Source organism: Onychostruthus taczanowskii, unplaced genomic scaffold (assembly GCF_017590055.1).
Source record: "Onychostruthus taczanowskii isolate IOZ18803 unplaced genomic scaffold, ASM1759005v1 scaffold233, whole genome shotgun sequence".
Lineage (NCBI taxonomy): Eukaryota > Metazoa > Chordata > Aves > Passeriformes > Passeridae > Onychostruthus > Onychostruthus taczanowskii.
Window position 1 is genome coordinate 124,451 of NW_024499607.1, and position 15,100 is coordinate 139,550.

General features: G+C 52.6%; 1 non-coding gene across 1 annotated transcript; it reads left to right on the top strand.

Annotated features, from left to right (window-relative positions):
• Nucleotides 1–13,820: 13,820 nt before the first annotated feature.
• Nucleotides 13,821–13,894, top strand: TRNAR-UCU. The gene has a single exon. It is a non-coding gene; the product is annotated as a tRNA-Arg (tRNA).
• The last annotated feature ends 1,206 nt before the right edge of the window (nucleotides 13,895–15,100 follow it).

Consider the following 15,100-nt stretch of genomic DNA (forward strand, 5'->3'; position numbering starts at 1 on the left):
AGTGGATGGCAGGGAATGGCTCAGACCTTCTCCCCCAGCTTTGATCCACCCTACACACCACAGGCTCAGGGGTCCCAAATGATTTTTCCACTCCCCAATGAGCAGGACAAGACAACTCTGGTGGTTTCGGCCCATTCCAGTGAAGGGAAATGGCTTTGGGCATCCAAAAGGAGCAGGATCCTGGTCCTTTTGGGGTTGGTCCATTTGGGTTGGTCCCCCAAAGGAGCAGGATCCTGGCCATTTTGGGGTTGATCCATTTGGGTTGGCCTCCCAAAGGAGAAGGATCCTGGTCCATTTGGGTTGGTCATTTTGGGGTTGGTCCATTTGGGTTGGTCCCCCAAAGGAGCAGGATCCTGGCCATTTTGGGATTGATCCATTTGGGTTGGATTCCCAAAAGGAGCAGCATCCTGCTAATTTTGGCTTGGTCCATTTGGCTTGGGCTCCCAAAGGAGCAGGATCCTGGCCATTTTTGAGTTGGTCATTTTGGGTTGGGCTGATCCTCATCATTTTGGCTTGGTCCATTTGGGTTGGTCCCCCAAAGGAGCATGATCCTGGTCCATTTGGGGTTGGTCCATTTGGGATTGGTCCATTTGGGTTGGATTCCCAAAAGGAGCAGGATCCTGCTCATTTTGGGGTTGGTCCATTTGGGTTGGGCTCCCAAAAGGAGTAAGACCCAGCTCATTTTGGGGTTGGTCATTTTGGGGTTGGGCTCCCAAAGCAGCAGCATCCTGGTCCATTTGGGGTTGCTCCATTTGGGTTGGTCATTTTGGGGTTGGGCTCCCAAAGCAGCAGGATCCTGGTCCATTTGGGGTTGCTCCATTTGGGTTGGTCATTTTGGGGTTGGGATCCCAAAGCAGCAGCATCCTGGCATCCAAGGAGGCTTTTCCAGGCAGCAGCAGGTCTCCTCTGCCCCGGGCCAGGTGTGCAGTGACCTGGAAGCTGCTCCCTGCAGGTGTGAATCCTCTCCCAGCCTTGTGCTGAAAACTCCTGCCTCGTTCACAGCCTCAATGTGCTCATCAGCTCGTTTGGGTGAGCTCTCAAAGGCTCCTCACATCTGATATTTGAAGGATCCTGCGTGTGAGGCACCTGCTCAGCTGCAGGCAGTGTGAGAAGCACCAATCCATTTGATAATTAAATGTTTGCTGCCACCTAATTGTCCCTTTCTCCAGGAGCCTGTCTCCTGGCGCTCTCCCCGGAGTGCTGAGCTTCAAAGGGAGCTGGGGAAGAATTTCTTTTCTTAAAGCACAGGAGAGATTGAAGATGGAGCCATCTCGAAAACTGTCAGGAACCAGATAAGAAAACCGAGAGAACAGCAAACCCAGCGGGCTAATTATAAACAGGCAAATATAGCAGAAAAGCAGATTGCAGCAGGCTGATAAAGTGACAACAGCAGTGACACTGCCAGAGCTGGCGCTTACCTAGGAGCCCCCGGGCACTGCTAAGCCTGGGCTCAGCTCTAAGCTCAGCTTTGCTCTGCAGATCTGCAAATCTGCCCCCTCGGAGCTGGCAGGACGGGCCAGATCTGCATCCAGGGATCAGCTGCGCTCCTCAGCTCGGCTCCAGCCTGAACCAGAGGAGCCCTGGCCCGGGGAATGTTTCCAACCACCTGAGTGCCTCCAGCTGGCTTTTCCCTGGATTTGTGGGTGTTTCCCTGCTGTGAGCAGTCCCTCAGAGCTGGGGGGTCACAAATGTCTTTTCCACTGCCCAATGAGCAGGACAAGACACCTCTGGTGGTTCCAACCCTCTCCAGTGAAGGGAAATGGGTTTGGGCAACCAAAAGGAGCAGGATCCTGGTAATTTTGGGGTTAATCCATTTGGGGTGGGCCCATCCTCGTCATTTTGGGTTGGGCTCCCAAAGGAGCAGGATCCTGGTAATTTTGGGGTTAATCCATTTGGGGTGGGCCCATCCTCATCATTTTGAGTTGATTCATTTGGGTTGGGCTCCCAAAGGAGCAGGATCCTGGTCCATTTTGGGTTGATCATGTTGAGTTAGGCTCTCAAAGGAGAAGGATCCTGGTTATTTTGGGGTTGTTCCATTTTGGGTTGGTCATTTTGGGTTGGGCTCATCCTGGCCATTTTGGGGTTGGTTCATTTGGGTTGGGCTCTCAAAGGAGCAGGGTCCTGGTCCATTTTGGGTTCATCCATTTGGGTTGGGCTCATCCTGGTCCATTTTGGGGTTGGTTCATTTGGATTGGGCTCATCCTGTTCATTTTGGGTTCATCCCTTTGTGTTGGGCTCATCCTGCTCATTTTGGGTTGGTATTTTGGGTTGGTCATTTTGGGTTGGGCTCATCCTGGCCATTTTGGGGTTGGTTCATTTGGGTTGGGTTCTCAAAGGAGCAGGATCCTGCTCCATTTTGGGTTCATCCATTTGGGTTGGGCTCATCCTGGTCATTTTGTGTTGCTCATTTGGGGTTCATCCATTTGGGTTGGGCTCATCCTGGTCCATTTGGGTTGCTCTATTTGGGTCCCCCAAAGGAGCAGGATCCTGCTCATTTTGGGGTTGTTCCATCTGGGTTGGGCTCCCAAAAGGAACAGGATTCTGGCCATTTTGGCATTGCTCCATTTGGTTTGGGCTCATCCTGCTCATTTTGGGTTGGTCATTCTGGGTTGGTCCATTTGTGTTGGACTCATCCTGGTCCATTTTGGGTTGGTCCATTTGGGTTAGGCTCACCCTGGTCCATTTGGATTGGTCATTTTGGGTTCATCCATTTGGGTTGGGCTCATCCTGATCCATCGTTGGTCTCATCCTGGTCCATTTTGGGTTGGTCATTCTGGGTTGGTCCATTTGTGTTGGACTCATCCTGGTCCATTTTGGGTTGGTCCATTTGGGTTACTCATTCTGCTCATTTTGGGTTGGTCATTTTGGGTTCATCCACTTGGGTTGGGCTCATCCTGGTCCATTTTGGGTTCATCCATTTGGGTTGGGCTCATCCTGGTCATTTTGGGTTGCTCATTTTGGGTTCATCCATTTGGGTTGGGCTCATCCTGCTCATTTTGGGTTGCTCATTTTGGGTTCATCCATTTGGGTTGGGCTCATCCTACTCATTTTGGGTTGGTCATTTTGGGTTTGTCCATTTGGGTTGGGCTCATCCTGCTCATTTTGGGTTGCTCATTTTGGCCTGGTCCCCCACAGGAGCAGGATCCTGCTCAGTGGCACGGACGGAGCTCCTGCTGCTTCTCAGGGCCGCGTTCCCAGGAGAATCCCAGGAGGAATTCCAGGGACAAACCAGCTCTCTGCTGGGTCCACGCCTCTCCCTGCTCGTGCTGAGCAGCTCCTGCCTTGCTGGGCTAAAAATACAAACCCAGGAGCTGGAGATGGCTCTGGAAGCACGAGCCAGGGGGTGGGTGTGTGCAGGCAGCTCTATTTTCAGCTTCTCCCACCCTGGAAGGTTCTGTAGTACTTTCAGTTGAACTTTCAGGGTTTTTCTATTTTCTCTTTTCAGTTTTTCAAGCTGCCTCGGGGAAATGTGCAATAAGAGGGGTGGCACTGGGTGATCTTTAAGGTCCCTTCCAACCCAAACTGTTCTGGGATTGATTCTGTGAATTTCAGCATCCAAACTTGGTGTAGGTTAATTATTAGTGTATTTAATTTTTTTTGTTGTAAGATAGGATTAGGAAAAAGGTCAAGTAGGTTTAACATTTTAAAAGGGTATAAAGAAAATGTTATTAATAGTGATTAAAAAAAAAAAAAAGTAGTAGGAATCAATTTTTTTTAGAATTTTTTTATGTTTTTTATTGATAATGTAAAGAAATAAATGGTTAATTTTTAATTGGTTTATTACTTTTAAATAGTTTTTTTTAGTTCACAGTCTGGATTGAGGGGCACTTGCCTGTATGGGATCCACTCCCACTCCTCACCAGTGGCTCTAACAGCACCAAAATCCGATGATTTCCCTGGAGACAACTTTGCAGTTGTTTAATTTGGGAGGATGACTCTCCCACCACTGGTGATGAAGGCTCAGCTGATCTCCTGCACCTCGGGAGGCTCTGGAATCGTCCCAATCCTGACAGGGAATCCTGCAGAAATGCAGGGGGATCACCACATCTGATATGTTTAAATATCAGATATTTACCAGATATCACCACATCTGATTTTTAAACACCCCACATCTGATTTTTAAACACCCCACATTATTTTTAAACACCCCTGGGTTCACTCAGCAGTGGAGTTTGAGCTCTGCTGGCTCAGATCCTGCAGAGCAGGGTGTCCCCAGCACGAACCCCTTGGGGAGGGTCCCTGGAAATGGTTTGGGAGGTGGATTCACGGCATAAAAACGGGCTAAAAAATATCCAAATGAGGCAGCCCCTGTGCCAAGGAATAGCTGACAATCCCGAATTTACTGCTGCAGGTGCAAGCACAAGGCTGCAAAAACCACTTCAGGTCAAGGATTGGGGTCTGGGACTCAAAACTTGAGCATCATCTGCATCACATCCTTCAAAAATCCCGATTTTGGGAGGAGTTGGTGAGAACAGATCCAAATATTTTGGTTGCAGCAAGGCCTTGGGAGGAAGAGAAAACGATTCTGAGTGAAGATTTCCGCAGGAAACAGCAAAAACATCCCCAAATGGAGACCTCGTGCTTTCCTTTCCTTCCTGAGGAGCGATTTGCTGCCCTCTCCTGCTCGAAGGCGGCCGGGAAAGGGCTGGGATTGGGGGAGAAAAGGAAAAAAGGGGGAGAAAATGGGAAAAAGGAGAGAAAAAGGGAAAAGGGGGATACAATGGAAAAGGGAGAGAAAAGGGAAAAGTGGGGGAAATGGAAAAGGGAGAGAAAAGGAAAAAGGGGGAGAAAATGGGGAAAGGGGGAGAAAATGGGAAAAAGGGGAGAAAAAGGGAAAAGGGGAGAAAATGGAAAAGGGGGAGAAAATGGGAAAAAGGGGAGAAAAAGGGGAAAAGGAGAGAAAACGGAAAAGGGGAGAAAATGGAAAAGGAGGAGAAAAGGGAAAAGGGGGATACAATGGAAAAGGGAGAGAAAAGGAAGGAAGAAAAAGAGGGAGAAAAGGAAAAAGTGGGACAAAATGGAAAAAGGGAAGAAAAGGAAAAGGGGGGAGAAAAAGGGGGAGAAAATGGGAAAAAGGGGAGAAAAAGGGAAAAGGGGGGAAAATGGGAAAGGGGGAGAAAAAGGGAAAAAGGGGAGAAAAAGGGGAAAAGGAGAGAAAACGGAAAAGGGGAGAAAATGGAAAAGGGGGAGAAAAGGAAAAAGGAAAAAGGGGGAGAAAATGGAAAAGGGAGAGAAAAGGAAGGAAGAAAAAGAGGGAGAAAAGGAAAAAGTGGGACAAAATGGAAAAAGGGAAGAAAAGGAAAAGGGGGGAGAAAAAGGGGGAGAAAATGGGAAAAGGGAGAAAAGGAAAAGGAAAAGGGGGAAGAAAAAGGGAGAAAGGGGGAGAAAATGGAAAAAGGGAGAGAAAAGGAAAATGGAAAAGGGGGAGAAAAGGAAAATAGGGGAGAAAAAGGGTAAAAGGGGGAGAAAATGGAAAAAGGGGAGAAAAGGAAAATGGGAAAAGGGAGAGAAAAGAAAAATGGAAAAGGGGGAGAAAAGGAAAATAGGGGAGAAAAAGGGTAAAAGGGGGAGAAAATGGAAAAAGGGGAGAAAAGGAAAAGGAAAAGCTGAGAAAGGAAACCTGAAAAGCCAGGCTGGAGCATCTCATTGATTGCAGAGAAGGCAGATAAGGGGCTTTATCTGGGATGTCTCGGTCTGGAAAAGAGAAATTGAAGGATGTTTTTTGTCTGGACATCCCACCCCGGGCTGCCAGGATCCTCCAGCAGCCTGGGCTCTTATCAGCCCTGCTTTGGTATTGCTGACAGTCTCCTGCAGGACAAAAAAGGAGGAAAAAATCAATGGTTTATCAGCTCCAGGCTGCCACATCAAACATCTTTTCAAGGGACTTCCCCTCCCTTTGGCAGCTCCAGGGGTGAGGGAGGGACAGGAGATCCTGAGATGGAATTTGTCCATAAATTGGGTGTGAATTCTGGCACCTTCCCACCCTGCAGCTCCTCAAATATCAGCAAAAAACCCAAATATGGAGCAAAATATCCAGATTTGGAGCTGTGAACTGCCTGGTTCCTGTGGGAGCACACCTGGGCCAGGTGAGGAGTTCCTGAGCTGGAATTTGTCCATTAATTTGGAATTATTTCTGGCATCTTCCACCCTGAAACTCCTCAAATACCCCCCCAAAAAAAACCCCAAATATCCAAATTTGGAGCTGTGAGCTGCCTGGTTCCTGTGGGAGCACACCTGGGCCAGGTGAGGAGCTCCTGAGCTGGAATTTGTCCATTAATTTGCAATTATTTCTGGCATCTTCCACCCTGAAACTCCTCAAATCCCCCCCCCAAAAAAAACCCCAAATATCCAAATTTGGGGCAGTGAACTGCCTGGTTCCTGTGGGAGCACACACCTGGGCCAGGTGAGCCCAAGGACAGGGGTTCCTGAGCTGGAATTTGTCCGTAAATTTGGAATTATTTCTGCCATCTTCCACCCTGAAGCTCCCCAAATACCCCCCCCCCAAAAAAAAAACCCCAAATATCCAAATTTGGGGCAGTGAACTGCCTGGTTCCTGTGGGAGCACACCTGGGCCAGGTGAGCCCAAGACTGCGGGTTCCTCAGGTGGAATATGTTCAGAGATTTGGAATTTCTGGCGTCTTAAACCCTGAAGCTCCCCAAATACCCCCCCAAAAAAACCCAAATATCCAAATTTGGGGCAGTGAACTGCCTGGTTCCTGTGGGAGCACACCTGGGCCAGGTGAGCCCAAGGACAGGGGTTCCTCAGGTGGAATATGTTCAGAGATTTGGAATTTCTGGCGTCTTAAACCCTGCAGCTCCCCAAATACCTCCTTTTGACCCCAAATTTGGATAATTTGGAGCTGTGAACTGCGAGCTGTGAGATTCCCAGCCCGAGCTGCTCTGGGTTTTCCCTCCGTGCCTCTTTGTTTCTGTTTTTGTCTGAGCTTTCCTATGAGAATGTTTGAGCTTGTTTATCTGTTTCAGCTGAAAAACTCCACAAGCCCCAGCAAAATGCTAATAAGAAGCATTAGCTGCAGTTAATTGTGATCCTCATAATTATCTCCTGCTACAGCACCTACCCTGAGAACAGCAGGATGGATGCCAGAGATAATCAGACAGAAGATCTGGGGGGAAAAACATTGAATTTTCTTATCCAAATTAAGATTTTTTTTTTTTTTCCTTTTGAATTGATTACCTCGCTAAATATTTGCTGTTGAGAGCGAAGCAGGCTGGTTCTGGTGAGGGCTGCAGAGGGAAAATGATGGGTTCTCAATTATTTACAGCCTTGCTTGGCTGCCTGAGTGTGCACCAGGAATGCAAAGGGAATTTTTGCTGTCGCCGGGAATTTCCACGGAGATTTTTCACCGGGAATAAAACACGGCCAGCGACGAGGGGGGGAAATTCTGCTCAGCCCAGGCTCCAAAATCTGCTCTGTGATAAATGGAGCTGTCAGCCAGGCTTGGTGATCACATCCACAGCACCCCAAACTCCCTGAGTTTGCAGAGCAGGAGTAAATGTTGGCTTGGCACGAAGCTTTGGGGTCAGCAGGTGAGAAATGCAGAAATCTCATTATTGAATGCATCAGGTTTTGCCCCAGCCTGGTTTCTATTCTCTTACATAGAATATATTCCCTTATATATGATATATATAATATATATAGTATATATATATTATATATATCATATATAGGATATAGTATATATACTATATGCATATATTCCTATTATATTCCCAGTATCTCCCAGTGGATCCCAGCTTCTCCCAGTAGATTCCAGCAGATCCCGAGACCCCCTCTCAGATCCCAGCAGATCCCAGCAGATCCCAAGAGCTCCTCTCATATCCATGTGGATCCCAGTGGATCCCAGTGGGCCCCAGTAGCTCCTCTCATATCCCAGTACCTCCCAGCGGGTCCCCGTGGCTCCTCTCAGATCCCAGCAGATCCCAGCGCCCCAAGTGGATCCCAGTAGATCCCAGTATCCCCCAGATGATCCCAGTATCCGCCAGCAGATCCCCGTGTCCCCCAGTAGATCCCAGTTTGTCCCGGTGGAACCCAGTCGATCCCAGTATCTCCCAGAGGATCTCAATTTCTCCCAGCGGATCCCAGTATGTCCCAGCATCCCCCAGAGGATCTCAGTTTCTCCCAGCAGATCCCAGTAGATCCCAGCATCCCCCAGTGGATCCCAGTATGTCCCAGCATGCCCCAGTGGATCCCAGTATCCCCCAGTAGTTCTCAGTAGATCTCAGTAGCTCCCAGTGGATTCTGGTATCCCCCAGGGGATCCCAGTAGATCCCGGTATCCCCAGTTGATCCCCGTATTCCCCAGTGGATCCCCTTGTTCCCCAGTGGATCCCAGTATTCCCAAGTAGATCCCAGTATCCCCTCAGTAGATCTCAGTAGCTCTCAGTGGATTCTGGTATCCCCAGTAGATCCCAGTAGATCCCAGTATCCCCCAGTAGATCCCGGTATCCCCCAGTGGATCCCAGTATATCCCAGCTCCCTGCAGAGGATCCCCACATCTCCCAGTGGGTCAAAGTGTATCCCAGTATCCCCCAGTGTCCCCCAGTATCCCCCAATGGATTCCAGTAGATCCCAGTGTCCCCCAGCGGATCCCAGCGGGTCCCCGGGGCTCCTGGCTGGGGCAGGGGCCGCGTTCCCCGCTCCCCCGGCCCGGTCCCTCTCCCCCGGTCCAGCCCCTCTCCCCCGGCCCGGCCCTGCTCCCCGGGCCTTTGTCCGGGCCGGCCCCGGCCCCGTCCCCATGGAAACCCGGCGGGGCCCGGCGGAAAGGGCCGGGCGGCGGCACAAAGGAGCGGAGCGGGGCGGGACGGGCACGGCCGGGCCTGGGGCCGCGTCCTGCTCCGGGAACAGCAGCGGGAACAACAGCGGGAACTGCTCCGGGAACTGCTCCGGGAACTGCACCGGGAACAACAGTGGGGACCGCTCCGGGAACAACAGCGGGAAACACCGGGAACTGCTCCGGGAACTGCACCGGGAAAACCGGGAACTGCTTCTGGTATCCCCCAGGGGATCCCAGTAGATCCCGGTATCCCCAGTTGATCCCCGTATTCCCCAGTGGATCCCCTTGTTCCCCAGTGGATCCCAGTATTCCCAAGTAGATCCCAGTATCCCCTCAGTAGATCTCAGTAGCTCTCAGTGGATTCTGGTATCCCCAGTAGATCCCAGTAGATCCCAGTATCCCCCAGTAGATCCCGGTATCCCCCAGTGGATCCCAGTATATCCCAGCTCCCTGCAGAGGATCCCCACATCTCCCAGTGGGTCAAAGTGTATCCCAGTATCCCCCAGTGGATCCCAGTATCCCCCAATGGATTCCAGTAGATCCCAGTGTCCCCCAGCGGATCCCAGCGGGTCCCCGGGGCTCCTGGCTGGGGCAGGGGCCGCGTTCCCCGCTCCCCCGGCCCGGTCCCTCTCCCCCGGTCCAGCCCCTCTCCCCCGGCCCGGCCCTGCTCCCCGGGCCTTTGTCCGGGCCGGCCCCGGCCCCGTCCCCATGGAAACCCGGCGGGGCCCGGCGGAAAGGGCCGGGCGGCGGCACAAAGGAGCGGAGCGGGGCGGGACGGGCACGGCCGGGCCTGGGGCCGCGTCCTGCTCCGGGAACAGCAGCGGGAACAACAGCGGGAACTACACCAGGAACTGCTCCGGGAACTGCACCGGGAACAACAGTGGGGACCGCTCCGGGAACAACAGCGGGAAACACCGGGAACTGCTCCGGGAACTGCACCGGGAAAACCGGGAACTGCACCGGGAACTGCTCCGGGAACTGCACCGGGAACTGCTCCGGGGAACAACCCCGGGAAAACCGGGAACTGCTCCGGGAACTGCTCCGGGAACACCGGGAACTTCTCCGAGGAACAACCTCGGGAAAACCGGGAACAGCGGGGAACAACTCCGGGGAACCCCAGGAAACAACCCCCGCAAAACACCGGGAACAGCGGGGAACAACAGCGGGGAACAACCCCGGGAAGCACTGGGGACACCGAGAAGCCCCGGGAACACCGTGAACCAAGCCCGGAAACACCGTGAACACCGTGAGGCAGCCCCGGGAACACCGGGAACCAGCCTCGGGAGCCCCGGGAACACCGGGAAATACCGAGGAACACCGTGAACACCGCGAAGCAGCCCCGGGAACACCGGGAACACCGTGAAGCAACCCCGGGAACACCGGGAAATACCGAGGAACACCGTGAACACCGCGAAGCAGCCCCGGGAACCCCGGGAACACCGTGAAGCAGCCCCGGGAACACCGGGAACCCCGGGAACACCGTGAAGCAGCCCCGGGAACACCGGGAACCCCGTGAACACCGCGAAGCAGCCCCGGAGCAGCCAGGGCGGCCCGGCCCAGCCCTGAGGGTGAGGCGCGGCCTGCGCGGGACGGGCCGTGAGGGGAGCGGGAAAAGCGCCCGCGTGAGGGGAGTTTTGTGAGGAAAACGTTCCAAAAGTGAAATGCTGAGGGTGGGAGGTGGCGGCCGTGGGAAGGGAAGGTTTTCCAGCGACTAAAGAGGCTCCGAGAGCGCTGGAGAGGGAGTTTGGAGAGGGTGTGGGACAAAGGGGACGGGTTTAAACTGGGGGAGGGGAGGTTTTTGGGATTTTGGGAAGAAATTCGTCCCTGTGAGGGCGGAGAGGGCTTGGCACGGGTTATTCCAGGAGTGCCTCATCTCTGGAAGTGTCCAGGGCCAGGCTGGACAGGGCTTGGAGCAACCTGGGATCATGGAAGGTGGCCCTGGCCATGGGGGATCCCTGCCCACCACAGGATCACCCTGGATCCCTTCCCACTCAGAGGATGATCCTGGATCCCTTCCCACCCAAAGGATGATCCTGGATCCCTTCCCACCCAGAGGATCATCTTGGATCCCTTCCCACACAGAGGATCACCCTGGATCTTTTCCCACCCAGAGGATGATCCTGGATCCCTTCCCGCCAAAGGATCACCCTGGATCCCTTCTCACATAAAGGATTGTCCTGGATCCCTTCCCACCAAAGGATGATCCTGGATCCCTTCCCACCCTGAGGATCATGTTGGATCCCTTCCCAAACAGAGGATCACCCTGGATCCCTTCCCACCCGGAGGATGATCCTGGATCCCTTCCAACCCAGAGGATGATCCTGGATCCCTTCCCACCCACAGGATCACCCTGGATCCCTCCCCACCAAAGGATGATCCTGGATCCCTTCCCACCCAAAGAATCATCCCGGATCCCTTCCCACAGAGAGTGTGGGAAGATCCCTTCCCACCCGGAGGATGATCCTGGATCCCTTCCCACCCAGAGGATCATCTTGGATCCCCTCCAACCCAGAGGATCACCCTGGATCCCTTCCCACACAAAGGATTGTCCTGGATCCCTTCCCACCAAAGGATGATCCTGGATCCCTTCCCACCCTGAGGGTGATCCTGGATCCCTTCCCACCCAGAGGGTGATCCTGACAGAAATCTGGCGTTCTCATCAGCTCAGGCTCCTGGTCCTTTGCTGAGTTTGGTGCAGTCAGGGCTCCTGGATCCCTTCCAACCCAGAGGATGATCCTGGATCCCTTCCCACCCACAGGATCACCCTGGATCCCTCCCCACCAAAGGATGATCCTGGATCCCTTCCCACCCAAAGGATCACCCTGGATCCCTGCCCACCCACAGGATCACCCTGGATCCCTTCCCACCCACAGGATCACCCTGGATCCCTTCCCACCCTGAGGGTGATCCTGGATCCCTTCCCACCCAGAGGGTGATCCTGACAGAAATCTGGCGTTCTCATCAGCTCAGGCTCCTGGTCCTTTGCTGAGTTTGGTGCAGTCAGGGCCGAGGGGAGCTCCAGGCAGGAGGAATCCCTCCAGACCCCTGGCTGCAGGGACGTGGCTGCCCAGAGAGCCACGGCCATTCTTCTGAGAGTTTCTGCCGTTTCATCCATCACCTCCAGATGTTCTGCCTGCTGCTGGCTTCAGAGCAGGCTCTCTTGAGGTGCAGCCCCTCAAAATCCTATTGAAAGCTGGTGTCTTCATCCCCCAGGAGGAGCACATGCTCTCCCAGGGCTGTGGGAGATTTTTCTCATCCTTTAGAGCTTTTTTTCCTGTGACGTTTCTAAACACAGCCTTTGCTCACCTTGCAGATAGGTGTTTTCTAGATTTTTGAGTTTTCTCCAGGTCCCAGTGTGATCACAGTTGGTTCACAGAGGGATTTATTTCAAGGATTATCAATTCACTGGGTTATCTTTTGCAGCAGGAAGGGTTTTTCTGATAAAAGTTCAACCCCTGCCTTCTTTCTCACCACTCCAAAGTGGATTTTGCTTGTTGAGACCACCGTAAAGCTTTCCACGAGCAAAAGGATAACCAAACTGGGTTTGCATTAGGTGTGCTGAGCTTGTCAGAGCTGTGCCTCCTCTCTTCAGCACCACACAACTTCACAGCTCACTTCGGGCAGAAATCAGCTCTTTTCCAGCCCTGGAGGGAGGCAGGGATTTGGCACAGAATGGGATTTTAGCCATGAGCACAGAGGTGCCCCAGCCTGAGGCAGGAAGGACAGGCACTGAGGAAAGCAGGGATGCAGCAGGAGCTTGAACACACCTGGTGTGATTTTCACCACCTAAACACGGGTGTTTGGGGAGATTTATCCTCAGTTTTGAGGTCCTGGTTTCACTGAGGGGTGAATATTCTCTTTATTCCTGCTCTGGGCTGTTCTCCCCCAGGAGGAGCTGCCTGAGCTCCAGCTCACACTGACCTCGAGTCAAAAGCTCCCTGTATCAGGGAATTCCTCCTCTTGGATTGCACTTAACATCTCCCCTTTCATGGGAATTGGGGGGGTTTAGCCTCAGTTTTGAGGTCCTGGTTCCACTGAGGGGTGAATATTCTCTTTATTCCTGCTCTGGGCTGTTCTCCCCCAGGAGGAGCTGCCTGAGCTCCAGCTCACACTGACCTGGAGTCCAAAGCTGTCTGTGTCAGGGAATTCCTCTTTTGGGACTGCACTTAACATCTCTCCTTTCACAGGAACCCAGGGTGTGTTTGGGAGAGAACAACAGCCTGAAATTTGTTCCATCCAGCCATTCCAAGTGTGCCGTTCCCAGCCTGAAATTCGTTCCTTTCGGGGATTCCAAATTCCCGGCGGCGACTCCGTGCCAGAGTTTGATCCATTGTGAGGGTGTGTTTGGGAGAGAACAATAATTTGAAATGAAAATTGTTCCATCCAGCCATTCCAAATGTGCCGTTCCCAGCCTGAAATTCGTTCCTTTCGGGGATTCCAAATTCCCGGCGGCGACTCCGTGCCAGAGTTTGATCCATTGTTAATAGGTCAGTGGCTGTAAATGGACCTTTCCTGTTGTTTTGACATCTGTCTTCATTTTTTCCCCCCCAGTGTTTCTTCATTAAACCCCTGATTGACAGCTTGCTGAAAGGAAACCCACGGTAGCTGCTTTCCCTTTCACTCCTCTGCTCAACCCTCGTTTTCCCACCCCGACAAGCAGAGCTCCCCTCACCACCGAGCTAAATCCTCTTTCATCTTTATCCCTTGCCTTCTGCAGCGAGGAGAGGATGCTGTGATGCTGCCGAGATGCAGCGAGGAGCTCTGCTCCAGGATTTAGCTCTGCCCAGAGCGCCGGGGATGCTGCGGAAAGGTTGCCAGAGAGGCGGATACCAGCCTGCATCCAGCTTTTTGCTGCATCCCTGCTGCCGAGCCAGATATGGATCATCCCTGGGATTATTCCTGCCTGTCCCCGCGCAGGGAGGGGACTCTGGAGGTGCTGCTGTGCCAGGGGGGTGTCGATGGGCGCCGGACCCTGCGGGCGCTGTGGATTTTTCAGTTCTGGAGCCGACGCTCCCCTCACGGTGAGGTCTCTGTGGCGCAATGGACGAGCGCGCTGGACTTCTAATCCAGAGGTTCCGGGTTCGAGTCCCGGCAGAGATGATCTCCAGGCAGGTGTCTCTTTTATTTTAGCGCCATTTCCCTCAGAGATGATCTCCCGGCAGGTGCCTCTTTTATTTTAGGGCCATTTCCCTCAGAGATGATCCCCAGGCAGGTGCCTCTTTTATTTTAGGGCCATTTCCCTCAGAGATGATCCCCAGGCAGGTGCCTCTTTTATTTTGGTGCCATTTCCCTCAGAGATGATCTCCCGGCAGGTGCCTCTTTTATTTTAGGGCCATTTCCCTTAGAGATGATCCCCAGGCAGGTGTCCCTTTGCTTTTAGGGCCATTTCCCTCAGAGATGATCTCCAGGTAGGTCCATTTCCCTCAGAGATGATCCCCAGGCAGGTGTCTCTTTTATTTTAGGGCCATTTCCCTCAGAGATGATCTCCAGGCAGGTCCATTTCCCTCAGAGATGATCCCCAGGCAGGTGTCTCTTTTATTTTGGTGCCATTTCCCTCAGAGATGATCCCCAGGCAGGTGTCTCTTTTATTTTAGGGCCATTTCCCTCAGAGATGATCTCCAGGCAGGTGTCTCTTTTATTTTAGGTCCATTTCCCTCAGAGATGATCTCCAGGCAGGTCCATTTCCCTCAGAGATGATCCCCAGGCAAGGCCATTTCCCTCAGAGATCTTCTCCAGGCAGGTGTCTTTATTTTAGTGCCATTTCCCTCAGAGATGATCCCCAGGCAGGTGTCTCTTTATTTTAGGTCCATTTCCCTCAGAGATGATCCCCAGGCAGGTGTCTCTTTTATTTTAGGGCCATTTCCCTCAGAGATGATCTCCAGGCAGGTGTCTCTTTTATTTTGGTGCCATTTCCCTCTGAGATGATCCCCAGGCAGGTGTCTCTTTTATTTTGGTGCCATTTCCCTCTGAGATGATCTCCAGGCAGGTGTCTCTTTATTTTAGTGCCATTTCCCTCAGAGATGATCTCCAGGTGTCCCTTCCCTTGTTCCCTTTGGTTTCTCCTCCAAGCAGGTGTTTTAACCCCACATTTCCCCCTCAGTAAATCCCATTTTTGATTCCTTCTTCCCTAAGGGATGTTCTGTGGTCTCCAGCAGGGCCCAGCTGGAGGGAAGCAGGTCAGAACCTTCTGGTGGCATTTCCTGTGATAAATGGGGTCATTTTTTTTCACACGTGTGGCCAAAGAAATGTAGGTCTCTGATCTGAGTGTCCACCTTGGTAAATTTGGGTAACTCAGTGCTTCCTGCC